General features: G+C 39.7%; 1 protein-coding gene across 2 annotated transcripts in view; it reads left to right on the top strand.

Moving 5' to 3' along the window:
• The window catches only part of prkd3 (protein kinase D3), a 384,168-nt gene that overhangs the window by 168,261 nt on the left and 203,087 nt on the right, over nt 1–12,820 (top strand). The gene's annotated exons all lie outside the window — the stretch shown is intronic.

The following is a 12,820-nucleotide window of genomic DNA, read 5'->3' as shown; positions in this document are numbered from 1 at the left end:
TCCTTGCCCTCTTGTTTGATTCTCCCCCATTCTCAATGGAAAAAAACCCTATCTACATTGACTCTATCTGTCCCCCTTATAATTTTGAATACCTCTAGCAAATGACACCATAATCATCTATGCTCCAGGGAATAAAGTCACAGCCTGCTCAACCTTTCGCAGTAACTCAAACCCTAAAACCCTGGCAACATTCTCGTAAACCTCCTCTGCACTCTCTCTATTCTGCTCATATCCTTCTGATATTTTGGCGACCAAAACTACACACAGTATTCCAAACCTGGCCTCACCAATGCCTTATGCAACTTCAACATAACTTCCCAACTCTGATTTATGAAAGGCAACCTACCAAATACCTTCTTCACCGCCCTATCTGCATGTGATTCAACTTTCAGGGAATTATTTGCATTGTTCCAGTGCACTCCTCAATTGTCTACCATTTAATGTGTATGTCCTACTTTGATTAAACCTACCAAAATGTAGCACCTCATATTTATCAGCATTAAACTCCATCTGCCATCTTCTAGCCCCACTCTTCTAACTGTCCTACATCACCCTGCAAGCTTTGATAATCTTCCTTACTGTCCACAACACCACCAACCTTTGTATCATCTGCAAATTTACTAATCCAATTTGCCACCCTATCATCTAGATCATTAATATATATGACAAACAGCAATGGACCCAGTACCGATCCCTGAGGCACTCTACAAGTCACCAGCCTCCAATTTGACAAACAATTTTCCACCACTACTCTCTGGCATCTCCCATCCAATCATTGTTGAATCCAATTCATTACTTCATCATTAATATCTAATGCTTCCACCTTCCTTACTAACCTCTTATGGGGAACCTTTTCAAAAGCTACTAAAGATCAAATAGACAACATCCACAGCCTTCCCCTCATCAACCTTTTTAGTAACCTTCTCAAGAAAGTCTATAAGATTTGTTAAACATGATATCCCCTGTGCAAAACCATGCTGTCTACTCCAAATCAATCCCTGTCCTTCCAAGTAGTTGTATATACCATCTTTAAGGACACTTTCTATTAATTTACCCACCACCGACATCAGAGTCACAGGCCTATAATTACCAGGTTTACTTTTGGATTCTTTTTCGAACAGCGGAACAACCTGAGCCACCTCCCCCGAGGCCAGTGACATTTTAAATATTTCTCTCAACACTCCCACTATTTGTTCACTAACCTCTCTCAGGGTCCTAGGGAATATTTTAATAAAGATAAAGACACTTACTCAGCAGGGATATGCTAACATCGAGAAGCATCAACCAGCTCATCATCCTGGGCGACGCCATTTTATTCAAACACAACTTTATTCAAACAGCTGCTACGAGCAATGCGCGATGAAGGCTCTCTGCTGGCTGAACGTTTGCTCCCATCTTTAAAAAAGGTTTATGCGTTACCTCAGAGAACATTTAATTCTACAATTTGAATTATATATTTAAAACTTTATTTTTTCTTGCTTAATTATCTGTTTACTGCTTATTTAGTTGCCGGTTGCTTGAATTCCGGATAACAAGGATGTTACTGTACATTCTTAAACAGGCTATGCTTCTCTTGCCTGACTGTTGCTTCAGGTATTGGTTTAATGTCAATACTTGCATTGTTAACGGATTAAAAGATTTATATTTATACAGCAACCTTGTTAAGCATGTCAGAATGATTAAATGCTTCTCGGCATGTAATAAGGAAACAGAAGGGAAACACACGAGACCTTTTGCACATCATAAAGAAAAACAATGTAACAAACAATTGATGTTTCCAACGATGTGGAATGTATAATTGTAACAAAAGTTCTGAGTCTCCTTACATATTGGAACCCATGTGTAGGAGCTCGGGTTAGCAGCTTCCTGCAGGGTAAATCCTCTCAAATTCTTGAGTTAAATTTAAATTTTCAGTTTTGGTGTTTGAACAGCATTGCCTGCCATCTTCTCCCTGCAGCAATATTGCAGACTGAAGCTGGAAGCACAAAAATAATTCATTGTGGCAGTCTTGAACTTCTGATGAATGATTTTGGTCCAAGCCTGCTGCAGGTCATACTTTTCGACCTGTTGTACTTGCGCCAATCAATCATTGAACTCGTTGGTGCAACACTCCTCACTTAGCTCATCGCCCTGCAATTTTTTTCATCCTTTCCAAATATTCACCCAATCCTTGTGAAATCGGTTTAAATTCCATATTGAAACTAGGTTTTTCGAAAATAGGTTCGGCCTTTTAAGGTAAACAATGTGGGATTTGTTGGAAGATGAATCCAGAAGTAAAATTGAAAGAGACAGGGCCAAATTTTTCCTTCGCATTGCAATTTTTTTTATCGTCTCTGTGCACAATGTTTCTCATTTGGCTTGCAAATAGCCAATCGGCTAGGATCCCAAGTTGTTTGCTCCATTGTTCTCTCAAGGCCTATAGTGGTTAGTGCAATGCCTTTACAGCAACAATGACCTGGGTTTGTATCACCCGCTGTCCTTAAGGAGTTTGTATGTTCTCACCATGTTTGTGTGGGCTTTCCCTGAGAGCTCTGGTTTCCTCCCTGTACTGGGGGGCGTAGGTTAATTGGTTGTAATTGGGTGGCACGGACTCGTGGGCCGAAATGGCCTGTTACCGTGCTGTATGTCTAAATTAAAATTAAAAATAAAGGTGGTGGGGTATAGAGGGGATCTGAAGGAAGATATTTTTCCCCCATGCAGAGGGTGCTTGGAATCAAAAATACACCAAATGGGTGTGGAGCCAGGTACACAGAACATTTTTTTTTTTTTTTTGACATAAACGATTTTTATTGAAAACTGAACACAATTTAATTTTTAAACCAATTAAACAATGGGAATTATAACATGTATCCCAATAATCAAGGTTCTTGCTTGCTTTCCAATAGTCTAACCATGGAACATAGAACAGTACAGCACAGGAAAAGTTCTTCAGCTCAGGGTTTGCGCCAAATGTAATTCCCCATTCAAACTAAATCTTTATTCCTTGCACTTGATAGATATCCCTCCCTCCCCTTCACATTCATGTATCGTTCATCTTAAATTCTACTATTGTAGAGAGGCTGATGTGCTTTCTTTTTTTTTAAATTTTTTATTTTTCACACCATAAATCACAATAGCCATGATATACACTTTTTCTTTTCCACACATTTACAGTGACTTTTTCTCCCTCCCCCCTCCCTCCTCCCAAGCCACCCCCCCATCCCCCCCCCCTCTCATCCATTTTAGTTATACAATCTAGGTTGCATTAATTCAGTTAGACAATGTTGTCATTCAACAAAAATACACCAGAAATTCTACTGAGTCCATTCTTTTCTTTTCTTCTCCTTCCATCAACTTAGGTAATGTTTGTTCCCGGTAGGTTTTCGCTATTGTATTTAATGTAAGGCTCCCATACTTGTTCGAATATTTCAATATTATTTCTTAAACTATATGTTATTTTTTCTAATGGAATACATTTATTCATTTCTATATACCATTGTTGTATTTTCAAATTATCTTCCAATTTCCAGGTTGACATAATACATTTTTTTGCTACAGCTAGGGCTATCTTAACAAATCTTTTTTGTGCATCCTCCAAGTCAATTCCAAATTCTTTATTTTTTATGTTACTTAGGAGAAAGATCTCTGGATTCTTTGGTATATTGTTTTCTGTTATTTTATTTAATATCTGATTGAGATCATCCCAAAATTTTTCTACTCTCTCACATGTCCAGATTGCATGAATTGTTGTTCCCCTTTCTTTTTTACATCGGAAACATCTATCAGATACTGTTGGGTCCCATTTATTTAACTTTTGCGGTGTAATGTATAGTCTGTGTAACCAATTATATTGTATCATACGCAGCCTCGTATTTATTGTATTTCTCATCGTTCCAGAGCATAACTTCTCCCATGTTTCCTTTTTTATCTTTATATTTAAATCTTGTTCCCATTTTTGTTTAGTTTTACCATTTGTTTCCTCATTTTCCTTTTCTTGCAGTTTAATATACATATTTTTTATAAATCTTTTGATTAACATTGTATCTGTAATCACATATTCAAGGTTACTTCCCTCTGGTAAACTCAAGTTGCTTCCTAATTTATCTTTCAAGTAGGATCTCAGTTGGTAATATGCCAGCGCTGTATCTCCCGTTATATTGTACTTATCTCTCATTTGTTCAAAGGATAAGAATCTACTTCCTGAAAAACAATTTTCTATTCTTTTAATCCCTTTTTTTTCCCATTTTCTAAAGGCAAGGTTGTCTATTGTAAAAGGGAGTAGCTTATTTTGCGTCAATATTAGTTTTGGTATTTGGTAATTTATTTTATTTCTTTCTACATGAATCTTCTTCCATATATTGAGGAGATGGTGTAATACTGGAGAAGTTCTATGTTGTACCAATTTTTCGTCCCATTTATATAATATGTGTTCAGGTATCTTTTCCCCTATTTTATCTAATTCTAGTCTCGTCCAGTCTGGTTTTTCCCTTGTTTGATAAAAATCTGATAGGTACCTTAATTGTGCGGCTCTATAATAATTTTTGAAGTTTGGCAATTGTAAGCCTCCTTGTTTATACCATTCTGTTAATTTGTCTAGTGCTATCCTCGGTTTCCCCCCTCTCCATAAAAATCTCCTTATTATTTTCTTTAACTCTTTGAAGAATTTTTCTGTCAGTTGTATTGGCAATGCCTGAAATAAGTATAGTATCCTTGGAAAAATGTTCATTTTAATACAGTTTATCCTTCCTATCAGTGTTAGTGGTAGCTCTTTCCAATGCTCTAAATCGTCCTGTAATTTTTTCATTAGTGGATTGTAATTGAGTTTATATAATTGGCCTAGATTTTTGTTTATTTGCACACCTAGGTATCTTATTGCCTGCGTTTGCCATCTGAATGGGGATTCCTCCTTAGGTACACAGAACATTGATGAAGATTGAGCACTTGAATTGACAGCATATGCAGGCTGTGGTCCATGAGCTGCTATACAGGAATAGAATAGGTAGTACTTGATGGCTGACATGGATGAGGTGGGCTGAAGGGTCTGTTTCTGTGTTAGATGACACGATGGCTCCTGTTAGGGTTAAAATGATAATAATATAGTAACTAATATCATGTTTAATAAGCAGTGGAAAACTCATCTTAACTTATCTGAACAACTTAGACAAATGTGCATCGAGTTCGTGAATCCAGATTAATTAAAAAAAAATTTAGAAATACAGCACGGTAACAGGCCATTTCGGCCCACAAGTCCGTGTCACCCAATTTTATACCCAATTAACCTCCCGTACATTTTGAACGATGGTGGGGGGGAACGGGGACTAGAGCCCCAGGGAAAACTCGCAGTCACAGGGAGGACAGACAAACACCTTTCAGATAGCGTGGGATTTGAATCCCAGACTTGATCACTGGTGCTGTAAAGACATTGCGCTAATTGCTACGCCAACCATGCCACCCCACACGAGGAACCTAAATTATAAATAACAGTGGGCCCAACTCAACATTATCCTGACATTGTGCCTGGCCCTTTCACTTGTTATTTCTTTTGAACTATTCTCCTGAAATGCTCAGTTTTAGTTTCTAACTTTGCATCTGGAACATTATTCGATGGTTTTTGGAAATGTCTACTTTCTCTCTTCTCATGTGTGAGTTAGCTGGATTAACACCACAACCATTTTGCATTCTCCCAAATGTATTACACTCCTTTTTGATTGCAGCATGGATTTCTTATTAATGCCTATCCATCAGTATTCCCCATGGTTTCAATTGGATGAAATGCTATACGAAGGACTTTTATTTGATTTTTCCTATGAGATGTTAGAATAATTATAAAAAGTTCCTCTCGTTTCCCAACTAACATTTTTTCCCTTCAAAAACGCCATCAAATGCAGCTTACCAGGTCATAGTACATTTGCTCTTTGTGGGATGTGTAAATTGGTTGCTATGCTTTCTTGCCCAGGAATTGTGACCACACACAAGGCAAACTATTGGATGTGTAATCTTTAATGCAGTGGAAAATAGATATAAACGCCTCTGCCTTGTACCCTCAAGACATCCGAAGACCATCCTGCCTCACCAGGATGATTTGCCCCTTAATTTTCCTTCAACATGGATAGTGCCAGAACACACCATCATATTCACACACTTGATATTGGAAGATCATTGTCTGAAAATAAATTTCTAAAATTTGATTGTAGATATTGTCTTTAATTTAATTTTTTTGCTCATAATGAATTTAGATATTTCTCATTAAGACAGGTGGACCTGATATAATTCTAGTCTCTTTTGGAGTGCATTTCCAAAACATTACATGAGTCTTAAATGACCTTACAAGTGCATTAGTTATGAGGTAGTGTTAGGGGTCAAGATCAAACATCTTTTTGGTTTTGAGAGCAATCCACATTAACTTATTTTTGGGACCATTATCCTTGCACTTATAGAAAAATAACAAAATGTAGCATAATTAACCAAGGTCTTTTACAAGGAGTGATCTTCAGATAATTGAAAGCAGGTGATAGCCATTCTGGCTTCAGAGTGAACTGTCCATAAATTAGGTTGGAAAATATTTTGGATTGTCTGCTTCGTGGGTGGTGAAAGAGGTTTGTCAAAGTGCTTGAAGAGAAGGCTGCCAGGAATATTGGATTGTGTGTGGAGGAACTGGCGCATGGATGGTATATGAAATAATTTCATGTGGACTAAATGAAACAACCAAAATTATTGGATCCAATTTCTATTTGCTTTTGCTTTACCTCTCAGATCTACATTTGTATCACCGTGCGGAAAGGTTTTATGCAACTTGTCGGCAGTCTTCCATTTAGGGGGACAGACCTTTCTCAGACTGAAACAACTAGTGTGAATAAAAATTACAGCAACAATGTTAATTATAAACAGATCTCCCAGTGTTCCTTTGTTTCCAAGAAACTTTGAGACATCTGTTTAATATTAACATATTATCCATAAGTGTCATACAGTTCAACATGTATAAGTGTACTGAAAATTCACTTGGGTTTCGAAAGAACATGCATAAAATTCAGGTCCTGGCTTATTGGAAGATTTCTTCCACTTCTTTCCCTTTACTGTTTGTAGAATGAAAGGTTATATTTATTTTAGTGGTGACTTAATGACCTTGGTGAAGATGTCACATGGAAATGAAGATGTGAAGTATGTCCCCACCAGAAGTTGTCTCATCAGGATTTTTTTATGGACATATTTTAGTGGGACAATAACAGCAATCTTGCTAATTTCTGTGTCTGTCACAAGAACAAAGTTGGATTTAGGTTTGCTTTGGATGGGGGAAAAAAAGCAATAAGATAAATATATACGTAACAAAATATGTTTCTGTAGGCATCTGTGAAGCGGAATGTTATTAGGTCCTGGAATCTTCATCGTAAAGAGTCTGTCTCCAGTCTCCAATGTCAGTGATTTGTCACTTTTTTTTGTGAGAGAAGTTGTTGTCATTTGGATCCTTTTATGTTGGTTATTAAATTTTGGATCATCCAAATCCTCAGTGAATAAAGTGGTCAGATTAGGAGGGGGGAGGGGGGGAAATCCCAGTGTGCAAGTTGGGTGAATGATGTAATTTTTTTTGCAGACTCCAAGTATAAAGATTTAAAGAAAAAGAGGCAATATTGAGTGGTTTCCTGCTCTAGTTGTTAATTCGAAGTGAAGATTGAATGAAAAATTTGCAATTTGACTTGTTTTCATGCAAAGAACAGATTTTCTTTTGAGAAAATTGCAAGCAGGCTTGACAAAGCACATGATGCTGGTTAACAAGATGAGAACTCGTGAAATAGCAGGAAAAATACTGGCATGGGTAGAGCATAGGAAACAGAGTGGGAATTAACAGATCTATTCTGGTTGGCCACTTCTCTGGCCTGAACAAGCACTTGAGGAAATGCTGCCCAGTGAAAGACGTGGTTTGCTCTAACTGTGAGAAGAAAGGACATTACGTGAAAGTGAGCAAGTCCATGTCCACCCAACCCAGCAGTGCCCCGTGGGGGTCACCATATTGGATGACATCTTGGACGCCACAATTTTGGGACCCAAATCCTGAACACTCCTCCGTATCTACAGACAGTGATCCAGTACTGGCCTCCATCATGCTGAATCAAGCTAGCCAGCACCAAGTCTCCAGATCGATGATGAACATCCAAGTAAATGGCCATGAGATAAGCTGCCTGTTCAATAGTGGGAGCACAGAAAGCTTCATCCACCCTGACACCATACAGCATTGCTCCCTCACAGTAAGGCCAGTAAGCCACAAAGTCCCTCTGGCCTTGAAGTCCTTTATGGCTGAAGTTCGCAGCTACTGTGTAGTGACTCTGACCATGTGGGGCACAGACTCCAAAGACTTTAAAGTCCTGGTGATGCCACAGCTCTGCGCTGCCATATTGCTGAGGCTGGACTTTCAAAGCCACCTTAAAAGTGTGACAGTGGCGAATGATGGGCCCTATACCCCCCTCACTGTCTGTAACCAGCAATTTTAAAATGGCCCACTGAACTTCTGAGTAGCAACCCAAAGTTTGCCCACTGTGCATGACCTGCGGATTCTCAATCCTCAAGATCACCCTTCCACCACTGTTCGCTAACCTCACCCCTGACTGTGAACCCATTGCCACCAAAAGTAGATGATACAGAGCCGGGGCCAAGGCCTTTATTTAGTCAGAGGTGCAGTGGCTACTCAATGAGGGAATCGTTGAAGCCAGCACCAGCCCCTGGAGAGCTCAAATGGTGATGGTGAAGAATTGGGAGAAAAACAGAATTCCCATCAACTACAATCAGACCATTAACAGATTTATGCAGCTGGACGTGTACCCTCTTCCCTGCATATCTGATGTGGGAAACCAAATTGACAAGATTCGGGTATCCTCCATCATTGATCTAAAGTCAGCATGTCACCAGGTCCCATCTCCCTGGCGGACCACCAATATACTAGTTTTGAGACAGATGGCCACCCCTACCATTTCTTGAGAGTTCCCTTTGGCGTCACCAACAGGGTCTCGGTCTTCCAATGGGAGATGGACCAAATGGTACACCAGTATGTGCTGCAGGCCACATTCCCATATCTGGACAGCATTAGCATTTGCAGCCATGACACCAACCTCCAAAAATTTCTTCAGACTGCCAAACTCCTTAACCTTACATAGAATAAGGCTAAATGTGTATTTTGCACAACCCACCTTGCCATCCTTGGCTGCATCTGGGAGAACGGAGTCATTGGCCTCGTCCGCATGAGCCAACTTTTGGAACTCTCCCTTCCCCACAGCTTCAAAGTCCTGAAAAGGTGCCTGGGTTGGTTGTCCTACTATGTCCCCAATTATGCTCCTCTTTAAATCCACCTCTTTCCCCTGACGTTAGTGGCCGTGCAGCTTTCAGCCACATCAGAATACATTGCCAGGGTAACAATGCACAATCCACCCCATTCCAGGTGGAGAGCGATGTGTCCGAATTCACTCTGGCTGCCAGCATTAACCAGCCAAGCAGTCACATAGCCTTCTTTTCCTGCACCCTTCTGGGTCCCAACATTTGACACTCCTCTGTCGAGAAGGAGGCCCAAGCCATTGCCAAGATGGTACGGCACTGGAGACACTACCTTACTGGCAAACAATTTACCTTGGTGACTGACCAATGGGCAGTTGCTTTTATGTTCAACAACCGGCAGCAAGGAAAAATCAAAAACTACAAAATATAGAGATGGAGAATTGAGCTTTCCATCTACAATTATGACATCTTGTACTGGCCCAGGAAACTCAATAAGCCCCCATATGCTCAATCCCACAGAATGTGTGCCAAGTAGATGGTTACGAGCACTTTTAATTTTTGTTTGGACCTAAAGGAACTTAGTTAGCACTAACACAAGAACAGCAATAGAAAATTCACCAAGTAAAGGTAAATTCAAAATAAGTTTTAATTAAACTATTAATAACATAACATTTCTTACTTATCTCAAAACTTAACTCTAAATTTAATCCCACTATGCCTAAATGTAAAATGTAAATGTGTGTGTGTAATTAAAGACCCAATTTGAAAAGCCCATTTTAAAAACTTCAGCATCATTTTAGTTTTGCTTGAAGGTCCTAAATTCTCAGTTCAGAAATAATTATAAAGCACTTTTAAATATCATATCTTCAGGCCTCTTTACTCACTATTCTTTTGATGAGATGTCTTGAGAGATATTCTTTAAATAAAAGTGACCATCTTTTGAGCCACCAATGTCACCTCTTGTGAACAAGAGAATATAATTCCTGTCTTCCCAGTATCAAATCTTCTTTTTACTGAAGATTTTGAAATCTATTTTCCACATAAAGTATCGCCCCTCTTTTCAAAGAGACAGTGAATGTGGCTATTTTCTTCCACGATGAATTCACAAACCCAGACAAGAGTTAAATGAAGTGGCCCTACGAAAATAGACCCAGTAGAATTCTGACCTCTTTTCCAAAGAGACAACGAAATGATCTTCCTTATTTCAAAAGCCACTTATTCTGTGTTCCCCTTTTCCCAGGAGTAACACACAACAGCACCTATTTTGGTTACTGTAATTCAACCCTGTCTTTCACAAAGTTCCAACCCCTGTGTAACAAGGTTTTGACTTCTGTACTCTCCAAACTGAACTGATCCAAAAATGTCTGAATTCGATAATATATTTCTCCAAATCATGTGGCAGTTACATCATCAAGGTCAGTCCCAACTCTTGGAAACCACATGACTATCAGTTTTATTTCTACTAAAATTCTGTTCCTTTTTCAAAACCATTCCATAACAACCTCTGACCTCATCTCTGTTCAAGAGGGTTGTGCTTTTGTTTAAAAACAGATGGATTCCTTAGTAGTTCTTATTGAGTACTTAGATACTTCAGTTTTTAATAAAGCAAGCACTCCATTGTTCTTGAATAATTAAGAACCACTTCAGATCCATTAACTCTGTCTTTCCAAGATGCTGCGACTCCAAGAATGAACTCTCTTCTCTGAATACAGTGGTTCTCTGTAAATGTGCTGTGATCTATGTGTGACCCTGTATCAGTCCATAACAAAATTACTAAGTATACATATACAGTAGTTTAACTCTATCATTTACTAAGACATTTTTATGAAATATAACTTAACCTTAACCTAAATATTACTATTAACATAGATCCATAACATGCTCCACTCAATCAGATAGCTCCAATGTATAGCCACCAATGCCACTCCACATGAAATAATGTTTTCCTTCCCTTGGAAGTCCACTTCAATAGACAATAGACAATAGGAGCTGGAGTAGGCCCTTCGGCCTGTCGAGCCAGCACAGATCAGGGACCATGCTGCTGGCCTGGCTGACATCCCAGGGCCGATCCTACTCCGGAAGCACGTGAGGAGCCAGAATTCTAATCCACTGGTCAAAAGGGTCCATCTCCTCCATGCCAACGCCCAGTAGACCTATGAGGCATACCCTGATGGGCACAAGGGCACAGTCTCTGTTAGGGACCTGGTGCCCTGAGGGGTTCCTGAGACCATGACCAATCACCCCGCACCCCCTTCACCTATCATTACCTATGATGCACCAGGGCCAAGGTGTGTTGGCCCAGCAGATGGCATGCCAGACTCGTCGCCACGCATGCACCAAGCCAACACCAATGACGTACAGGTGTTCCAGACTGTCCAGGACTCGATGGCTGTGTCACAGCCAGTACTACGATGATCACAGTGACAAACAAGACCATCTGAAAGACTTATTGTGTAATTCACTTCACCCTACTGGACTCTTTCATAAATAAGGGGTGAATGAGGTAAACCACTCTATGTATATTTAGCTGTCTGGACATGCCCTTTCAGCTGTGGTTCCTCACATAAACTCCTAAATAAAGGTGACTGTTCCACAGCCCCCTCCCCAGTTCAGGACAGTTGACCAGCATGGACGTGCCTTCATTCTGTTGCAAATGAAAGCTGATCCGTTTTACATAACTTCTAGTCTTTTGGAGTTATTGATGGCGCATCACTTATGGAACCCGACAGTGAACAATTACTTACACCCAAAGACCAGAGTTTGGTCTCAATCTTATTTGTTTAGCAATCTTTAAGGATGTAGAATGGTCATCCATGGGAGGATTGTTAACTGCCAGTGCAACTTGGCTAGAACATTGTTGTTTCATGACATCCATGGTTTGAGTGCAACACCCCAGTTCTCAAGTCTTCTGTTTGAAAGTTCATCGAGATAAAAAATGTTTCTCCAACACATCCAGCTCATTAAGAATAGTTATTAGCTTGTGCACCATCTTCTCATTTTTGTTGAAGTAAACAGAGGTAAACATGATGCTGAGTGCCATTGATTGTGTGGATGGCTAGAGGTTGTTTCCCAGGGCTGAAATGACTGACACTTGGGGGCGTAGATATATATCTTCACACAGAGTGGTAGGTGCATGGAATGTACTGCTAGAAACCATGGTGGAGGCAGGTACAATGGATCTTTTAGGAGACTATCAGACAGGCACATGGAACTGAGAAAAATGGAAGACTATGATGTAGGGAAATTCTAGACCAGTGGTTCCCAAACTTTTTCTGGCCCCCTTGGCTCCAAGGCCACATCCCTAATGCCCCTCCCCACTACACACACACACACACTATTCAAACATATGTATTTCACAAATGAAACTTATAGTAAACCAATTTATTTAGCAATATGAAAGGGTAAATTTACATCTCAACTGTAACTACTTTGTCTTCACCATTTTAATGAGATGAATGTGCTTGGTGCAGGGATATCAGCTTCTTAACATCAGGCTGGAAGACACTAAGAAGTATTATATCCTCACGTTCAGTCATTTTCAATTTGTTTCTTGGCAAGAAGCTGGGTGACTGTACTGAAGCCT

The sequence above is a fragment of the Narcine bancroftii genome, chromosome 4, assembly GCF_036971445.1.
Source record: "Narcine bancroftii isolate sNarBan1 chromosome 4, sNarBan1.hap1, whole genome shotgun sequence".
In the NCBI taxonomy this organism is placed as follows: domain Eukaryota; kingdom Metazoa; phylum Chordata; class Chondrichthyes; order Torpediniformes; family Narcinidae; genus Narcine; species Narcine bancroftii.
The sequence above is the reverse complement of the archived record's forward strand: the minus strand, read 5'-3'. Positions and strand labels throughout refer to the sequence as shown.